Source organism: Molossus molossus, unplaced genomic scaffold (assembly GCF_014108415.1).
Source record: "Molossus molossus isolate mMolMol1 unplaced genomic scaffold, mMolMol1.p scaffold_m16_p_2, whole genome shotgun sequence".
NCBI lineage: Eukaryota > Metazoa > Chordata > Mammalia > Chiroptera > Molossidae > Molossus > Molossus molossus.
Window position 1 is genome coordinate 44,611,365 of NW_023425355.1, and position 9,680 is coordinate 44,621,044.

Genomic DNA, 9,680 nt, shown 5'->3' on the forward strand with positions numbered 1-9,680 from the left:
CGTGAACAGTGGACATGGACAACAAAGCTGGGGACAGGGCAGGGAAGGAGGGGAGGGGGGAATCAGTGGGGGGAGAAGAGAAACATCTGTAACAAAAATTAATTAATTAATTAATTAATTAATTGATTAATTAAAAATGAGGCATCAAGACTCTGTCATTTATGCCTGATCCTTGCCAACAGCGGGGACTTTGGTGGATGCGAACAGATTGCAAAATGATTTCCATCTTAACTTGCACTTTTGAAAATATTCCCAGTACATCAAACTGGGCCCTCAGATTTTCTGTAAAATGTCTGAGCTGTTCCTCCTAGCTACAATCTGCCCAAGCTGCCCCGACTAAATCAAAGAAAACCTTGGCCAAACCCAATGTTAGAAATGTTATGGTGTTGGATGGTGATCGCATTCCATTTTTGCTATCACGCACTTCGTATAAAGACCTAATGCCACATGATTTGGCTAGAATGGCACTTTCAGGTTTATTGCATTGGACCAATGTTCCAAAGGAAGTTGTTCATTATATCATCTTTGGTACAATTATACAGAAAGTGAAAACATGCAATGTGGCTAGAGAGGCTGCCCTTAGAGCTGGCTTCTCTGACAAGACTCCTGCTCACACTGTCACCATGGCTTGCAACTCTGCCAATCCAGCCATGACCACAGGTGTTGGCTTGATTGCTTCTGGCCAGTCTGATTTGGTCATGGCAGGTGGTGTAGAATTAATGTCTGACGTTCCTATTTGTCATTCAAGAAAAATGATGCTTGAGCTCAATAAGGCCAAAACTCTAGGTCAGCAACTATCTTTAATCTTTAAATTCAGATGGAATTTCCTAGCACCTGAACTCCCTGCAGTGGCCGAGTTCTCCACCAGTGAGACCATGGGTCACTCTGCAGAATGACTGGCTGCTGCCTTTGCTTTTTCTCGGCTGGAACAGGATGAGTATGCACTGCATTCGCATAGCCTGGCCAAGAAGGCACAGGATGAAGGTCTGCTTTCTGATGTTGTAACCTTCAAAGTATCAGGAAAAGATAGTTACCAAAGATAATGGCATTCGTCCTTCTACCCTGGAGCAGATGGCCAGACTAAAACCTGCATTCATGAAGCCCTATGGCACAGTGACAGCCGCAAATTCTTCTTTCCTGACTGATGGTGCATCTGCAATGCTGATTATGGCAGAGGAAAAGGCTCTGTCCATGGGTTATAAGCCGAAGGCATATTTGAGGGATTTTGTGTATGTGTCTCAAGATCCAAAAGATCAACTTTTGCTCAGACCAACATATGCCACTCCAGAAGTTCTGAAAAAGGCAGGATTAGCAATGAATGATATTGATGCTTTTGAATCTCATGAAGCATTCTCAGGTCGGATTTTGGGTAATTTTAAAGCCATGGATTCTGACTGGTTTACACAAAACTACATGGGTAGAACAACCAAGGTTGGAGCGTCTCCTTTGGAGTTTAACAACTGGGGTGGATCGCTGTCCCTGGGACACCCATTTGGAGCCACTGGCTGTCAGTTGGTCATGGCAGCTGCCAACAGATTATGAAAAGAAGGAGGCCATTTTGGTTTAGTGGCTGCATGTGCAGCTGGAGGGCAAGGCCATGCTATGATAGTAGAAGCTTATCCCAAGTAATAGATCAAGAAGCAGTGCCCTGGACTTTCTGTGCAACACTCACACTAGGCAATGCCATTTCAATCCATTACTAAATGACACCTATAGTTCCTAGTTCCTCTTAGGAAAACAAAATTTGTGGCCTTTTGTTTAATACTTTGCAATTAAGCCTTGCCAATGTCTTGACCTTTTCAATAATCACAGTTTACTGCTTTTTCAGGGATTTCTTAGTCACCAGAATCTCACAGGTGATACATTTAAGCATTTGTTTTTGGTGTGTTATTTTCATTAATGACTAAACAAGTGATTGCAGTTTGGAAAAGAGGTTAGCTGAGATTTGAAATCATCTTTGTAACATTTGCAAATTATACTCATTTCTATTTGTGACCTAAAGCTAAGTGTTTTCTATAAATACAAACCAATATGCCTATATTTACTTGATTATGGAAAGATAATTCAGAATCTATATATCACTAAAAACTTACAGTAAATGTTTAGAAACATAAATACCATGTTCTTTAACTTTAATAAAGTAGAGAGGTATTGGAGGGAAAAAAAATGAACATAAAGAAAAAAAGGTGGCAGCAGGCAGTACTGATGGGAGGGGGAGTGTGGGGGAGAGTGAGCTAGTGTGTGAGAGAGTGTGAGTAAACTTGATGGCCAAACTTGTGCAGTGCAGAGACACGGAGCAGAAGGTTCCTGTGCTGTGGACATGAGCAGCTGGCTACCACAGTAAGCAACTCTCCAGGGCGCTTCTCCCTGTGCTGTAGGGAGGTCCCACAATTTTGGAAGATCCCAGGTCTTCCCTGGGAGGAGACAGGGGGAGTAGTTAGGGCCCAGCAACCTGAGCCCACCAGTGCACCTGGCACCATCGGAGCAGTGGACATTGTATGTCAACACAGACCAGTGCACAGTAGTAGAGCTGCTAAAGTATCAGTTGCTGAAGTCACAAATGGCCTGGAGGCCAGCACCATTCCCCACAGTAGCAGCCTGATCAGAGTTGAGATATACCCCTAGCAACAGAGGCTCGGGAGCAGAATTCATTCCAAGGCAACAGAAGCACAAACCAGCAGCTGAGATCCATCTCCAAAAACAACAGGAAAGGCTGAGCAGGAGTTGAGCCCCATGGGGCAGCAGTACTCCCCAGCCTCCAGCACTGGGACCTGGGGCTCCACAGAGGCCTGTGCTACCCAGCAGCCAACAAGAGTGGTGGGAAGCATGAGCCTGAGAGGGACCGGTACAATCCAGTTTCCTGTGGGACCTACAGGGTATCGGGGCACCAGTGAGCCTTGTGCGACCCACCAGCCCACAAGATAAGCATAGAGCCAGGTCTCCAAAGGGACTGTGCGATCCAGCTGCCCATGGGACCTACAGAGTGCAGGGGCACCAGAGAGGCCTGTACGACCCAGCTGGCCACAAAATAGGTGTGGAGCCTGGTCTCCAAAGAGACTGAGCAATCCAGCTGCCCACGGTATTGGCAAGGAGCATGGCTCCAACATGACCTGAGCTATACAGCTACAGGTGGCATCAGTGACCAGCTGGGAACACAGCTCCAGAAGGGCCCATGTGATCCAGCAGCAACACCTATTAGGACACACCAATACCAGCCCCTAGTAGTCAGTCCTCCAGGATCCACAGCAGGCAAGAGGCAACATGCAACAAAACAGTCTGGGAGGCAGAGTAGCCTTATTTGATATACAGTGAGCTGCATACCTATCCAAAAATTCCTCAGTGGGTCTAGAGCTATCAGATGGCTAAAATGGGGAGACAAGGAAACAATATCTAAAGGAAAGAAAAAGAGGAATAGCCATAAAAGAAACTATAGGAAATGGAAGATAGCAACTTGTCAGATAAAGAATTCAAAGCAATGATTTTAAGGGTACTCAAACAATTTGGTGATAACTACAAGTAACTTAAGAAGAATTATGAAGGGCTTGTTGGGAACTACTTCAGCTTAAAAAGAGAGGTAGAAGCTATGCATAAAAATCAAAAGGAAATCATGAATGGAATAGCGGTTATGAAAAAATAACTTAGAAGGGTTAAATAGTAGATTGGAAGAAGCTGAAGACTGAATCAGCGACTTAGAAGACAAGGTAGAAAAAAACTCCCAAATATAGCAGCAAATGAAAAAAAAAAAAAAAAAATTTAAAAAGCAGGAGGAAAGTTTAAGGAAGCTATGGGACAATACAAAACGTAACAACATTCACATTATAGGGATACAAAAAGGGGAGGAATCAGAGAAAGGAATAGAAAACCTGTTTGAAGAAATGATGACAGAAAACTTTCTTAAACTGGTGAAGAAAAAAAGTCATACAAGTCCAGGAAACACAAAGAGTACCAAGCAAGATGAACCCCAGAAGACCTACAGCTAGACACATCATAATAAAAATGGCAAACATTGAAGACAAAGAATCTTAAAGAAAGCAAGAGAGAGACAGAAAGTTACCTATAAGGGAGCTCCCTTTAAACTGTAGGCTGACTTCCCAATAGAAATGATGCAGGCCAGAAGGGAGTGGCATGAAGTGTACAAAGTACTACAAGGCAAGGGTCTGAATGCAAGAGTACTCAATCCAGCAAGGCTATCATTCAAAATTGAAGGAGAAATAAAGAGCTTCATGGATAAAAAAAAAAAAAAAAAAAAAAGGCTAAAAGAATTTACCACCACCATACCAGCACTGCAAGAAATGCTGAAGAGACTGTTGTAAGAAGAAGAATCAGAGAGGGGGAACACAAGCATAAAATTAAAATGACAACTAATAACTATCTATCAATAATTACCTTAAATGTAAATGGATTAAATGTTCCAATCAAAAGACATAGGGTAGCCGATTAAATAATAAAACACGAACCATATATATGCTGTCTACAAGAGACCCACATCACAACAAAAGACTCACAAAGGATGAAAGTGAAAGTCTAGAAAAAAATAATTTCCAAGCAAATAGAAATAAAAAAAAAAAAAAAGCTGGGGTAACAAGACTCACATCTGACAAGATAGACTTCAAAAAGAGGACCATAATAAGAGACAGAGAAGGTCACTACATAATATTAAAAGGAGCAATCCAACAAGAGGATATAACCCTGGTAAACATATATGACCAAAAAAGGGAGCAACAAAATGTATTTTAAAACTTCTGGAGGACTTTGAGGGAGAGATCAATAGCAACATGATCATAGTGGGTGACTTTAACATGCCACTGACACCACTAGATAGATCTTCTAGACAAAAAATTAACAAGGACAACCCCGACCAGTTTGGCTCAGCGGTTGGATTGTTGGCCTGTGGACCAGAGAGTCCTGGGTTTGGTTGCCGCAAGAGGCATGTACAAAAAAAAAAAAAAAAAAAACTATCAAGGACATAGAGTCCTTACACGACAAACTAGATCAGTTGGACTTAACTGATATTTACAGAATATTTCACCCCAAAGGTACAGAATATACATTCTTTTCAAGTGCACATGAGTCTGATCAAAGCTAGACCACATGTTAGGACACAAAGCAAGTCTCTACAAATTCAAGAAAGTTGAAATCATATCAAGCATCTTCTCAGATCACAGTGGCTTGAAACTAAAACTCAATTACAATAAAAACACACAAAAACATTCAAACACTTGGAGGCTAAATAGCATGTTATTAAACAATGAATGGGTTACTAATGAGATCAAGGAAGAAATTAAAAACTTCCTGAAAAACAATGAAAACAAACACACAACACAAAATCTATGGGACACAGCGAAAGCAGTCCTGAGAGGGAAGTTCATAGCATTAGAGGCCTACCTCAAGAATCAAGAAAAATTTCTAATTGACTTTCTAACCCTACAACTTAAAGAACTAGAAAGTGAACAAACAAAAAAGAAAACCCAGAGCTAGTAGGAAGAAGGAAATAGTAAAGGTCAGAGCAGAAATAAACAACATAGAGATTAAAAAAATAATTCAAAAAATCAATGAATCAAAAAGTTGGTTCTTTGAAAAGATAGACAAGATTGATGGACCTTTAGCTAAACTCACAAAGAAACAAAAAGAAAAACCAAAAACGTAATCAGAAATGAAAGAGGAAATGTAACAATTGTCACTACAGAAATACAAAGGATCATCAAAACATACTATGAACAATTATACGCCAACAAATTGCACAATCTAGGAGAAATGGACAAATTTCCAGAAACACATAGCCTCCCAAAACTGAACCAGGAAGAGATAGAAAACTTTAACAGACCAATAACAACAAAGACATTGAAGATGCAAACACAATTCCAAGCCCAGATGGCTTCCCAGGGTAATTTTGCTGAACATTCAAAGAAGATCTAATACCCATTCTCCTAAAACTATTCCAGAAAATCCAAGAAATGGAATGCTTCCAAACTCATTTTATGAGCCAGCATAATCCTAATTCAAAAATCGGATATACACACTACAAAGAAAAAAATACAGGCCAATATCCCTGATGAACACAGATGCCAAAATCCTTAACAAAATGTTAGCAAATCAGATCCAGCAATACCTCAAAAGAATTATTCATCATGACCAACTGGGTTTCATCCCAGGCATACAAGGTTGGTACAATATTTGTAAATCAATAAATGTGATACATCACATAAACAAAGGGAAAAAAACAAAAAACAACACATGATCATATCAATAGATGCTGAAAAAGCATTTGACAAAATCTAGCACCAATTTTTGAAAAAAACACTCAGCAATGTGGAAATAGAGAAATCATATCTCAAAATAATAAAGGCCATATACAAAAAACCTACAGCCAACATTATACTCAATGGGCAAAAACTAAAAGCATTCCCCTTAAGAACAAGAACAAGACAGAGATGCCCACTTTCACCACTCTTACTTAACAAAGTATTAGAAGTCTTTGCCACAGCAATTAGACATGAAGAAAAAATGAAGGGGATTCAAATTGGAGAGGAGGAAGTAAAACTGTCATTATTTGCAGAAGACGTGATATTGTACATAAAAAAACCCTTAAGATTCCATCAAAAATCTACTAGACATAATAAATAAATTTGGCAAAATAGCAGGATACAAAATTAACATCAAGAAATCAACAGCATTCTTATATACCAATGATGAAATCACAAAAAGAGAAACTACAAAGACAATCCCATTTACCTTATCAGCAAAAAAAAAAAAAAAAAAAAAAAGATACCTAGGAATAAACTTAACCAACAAAGTAAAGGACCTCTTCACAGAAAACTACAGGTCCTGCCCTGGCCAGTTTGGCTCAGCGGTTAGAGCGTCGGCCTGCGGTCCTGAGAAAACTACAGGTCCTTGGGGGGGGGGGGGGGACTAGAGAAAGATATAAAAAAGTGGAAGCATATACTTTGTTCATGGATTGGAAGAATTAAGATCATCAAAATATTCATACTACCCAAAGTAATCTATAGATTGAATGCAATCCTCATCAAAATGCCAACAACATACTTCACAGAACTAGAACAAACACTCCAAAAGTTTATATGGAACCAAAAAAGACCCCAAATAGCCACAGCAATCTTGAAAACAAAAAACAAAGTAGGAGGGATCACAAAACCAGATTTCAGGTTAGACTACAAACCCACTTTAATCAGAACAGCCTCGTACTGGCACAAGAACAGGAAGATAGATCAATGGAACAGAATAGAGAACCCAGAAATTACCTAAGATAATAAACTCAATTAATATTTGACAAAGGTGGCAAGAGCATACAGTGGAGTAAAGACAGTCTCTTCAACAAATGGTGTTGGAAAAATTGAACAGCTACTTGCAAAAAAATGAAGCTAGACCACCAACTTACACCATACATGAGAATAAACTCAAAAAGAATAAAAGATTTAAGTGTAACTCATGAATCCATAAAAATTCTAGAGGAAAATGTAGTCAACAAAATCTCAGACATACACAGCAGAAATTTCACCAATACAACACCTAAGACAAGAGAAACAAACAAAAAAAATAAATAAACACACGGGACTACATCAAACTAAAAAGATCCTGCACAACAAAAGAAATAACCATCAGGAAAAAAAATGGCGGCGGAGTGAACGGAGCTACACAGACCGTCTCCCAGAACCAAACTGGAATTACAACTATAACACAGACAAATCGACGGGAAAAACCAACAGAAAAGCAGCTTGCGAGGACCATACAACGAGGGACACTGACTCCATCTCAGAAGGCTTGCGAAGGCGCGAGAGGGGGCTGGGAGCCAAGGGTCCGCAGCTCAGCAGCAGCCTCAGCTGGGAGCGGCACCCTCGGGTTACACTCCCAGGTGGCTCCACAGTGCAGAGCTGGGACAGAGGCTGAAACAGCCACAGCCACTCACCTTGGGCTCCGGCGAAGGGAGGGCTGACTGGACTGGAACTGTGTCGGGACACTCGGGGTTTGGAGGGCGCTCAGAGCTTTGGCTGAGTGCAGCCACTCAGGACGGTGGCCACATTGCTCCTTCCCAGGGATCTGAGGAGAGGCAGCAGCCCCTCCCTCTGAGATCGAACCCCACCATGTGGGCCATTGAAGTGCTAACTGAGGCTCACTAACAACCAGCATCTGCCCCACCCTCCTGAAAGCCCCTTGGCTGAGCACCAAAGGGAGTTTTTCAATCAACTGAAAACCCAAAACTCATTAATTAACCTAGACTGCTAGCCTCCAGGCAAAAAGCTAGAGGATAACAGTACCTTTCCTGGGCTGGCAACTTTAACCAGGAAAGTAAGACTTGACAGTGGTGTTCAACGTGGGTCCTCCCTCGATCATCTAAACACAGAAGAGGGAGCCACAAACAGCAGAACACCAACACCCACAGGGAGAACTTGACAGGCTCCAAAGCCCACAGTGATAGCCAAAATGGTGAAACACAGAAACAGAAGACAAATGAAAAAGCAAGACACCTCCACCGAAGATGAGATCAATGTGGAGCAATTAGGCATGTTAACAGAGCTAGAATTCAGAGCCATGATCTTGAGGAAGCTGAACAGCATGAGTAAGGACATAGAGACACTGAAAATATGCCAAATGGAAATTAAAAACCAACAAGAAGAGATAAAAAATGACATATCTGAAATGAAAAACACATTGGAAGGTTTAAAAAGCAGAGTAGGGGAAGCTGAGGAATGGATCAGTGAATTAGAAGACAGGGTAGAAAAAATCAACCAATCAGAAAAACAAAAGGAAAAAACTATTAAAAAACAGGAAGACAGCTTAAGAGAAGTATGGGACAACTGGAAACGTAATAATATTCGCATCATAGGAGTCCTCGAAGAAGGAGAAAATGAGCAAGGGATAGAGAATATATTCAAAAAAATAGTGAGAGAAAACTTTCCTAATTTGGTGAAGGAAGAAAGCATTCAAGTTCAAGAAGCACAGAGAGTCCCAAGTAAGAAGAACCCAAACAGGCCCACACCAAGACACATAGTAATTAAAATGCCACAAATTAAAGACAAAGAGAGAATCCTAAAAGCAGCAAGAGATAAGCAACAGGTTACCTACAAAGGGAACCCCATAAGGCTCTCAGCTGACTTCTCAGAAGAAACACTACAGGCCAGAAGAGAATGGCATGAAGTAATCAAAGTCATGAAAAACAAGAATCTGAATCCAAGACTACTCTACCCAGCAAGGCTATCATTTAAAATAGAAGATCAAATAAAGACCTTCCCAGACAAAAAAAAAAAGGCTAAGGGAATACATTAGCACCAAACCAGCACTGCAAGAAATGTTAAAAGGACTGCTGTAATTAGCAGTAGAAATGGGAAGAAAAATAGAACCACACTAAACAAAAACGGCAATAAATAAATACATATCAATAATCACCTTAAACGTAAATGGATTGAATGCTCCCATAAAGAGACACAGAGTAGCTGATTGGATAAGAAAGCATGACTCATCTATATGTTGTTTACAAGAGACCCACCTCTCAACAAAAGACTCACATAGGTTGAAAGTGAAGGGATGGAAAAAAAATTTTCCAAGCAAATGGAAAGCAAAAAAAAGCTGGGGTAGCAATTCTCATATCTGATAAAATAGATTTCAAAATGAAGACCATAACTAGAGACAAAGATGGCCACTACATAATATTGAAAGGATCTATC

At 40.5% G+C, this 9,680-nt stretch overlaps 1 pseudogene; it reads left to right on the forward strand.

The window, feature by feature from the left end:
* Positions 1 to 215: 215 nt before the first annotated feature.
* On the forward strand, positions 216 to 1,629 carry LOC118636413 (annotated as a pseudogene).
* Positions 1,630 to 9,680: the final 8,051 nt, after the last annotated feature.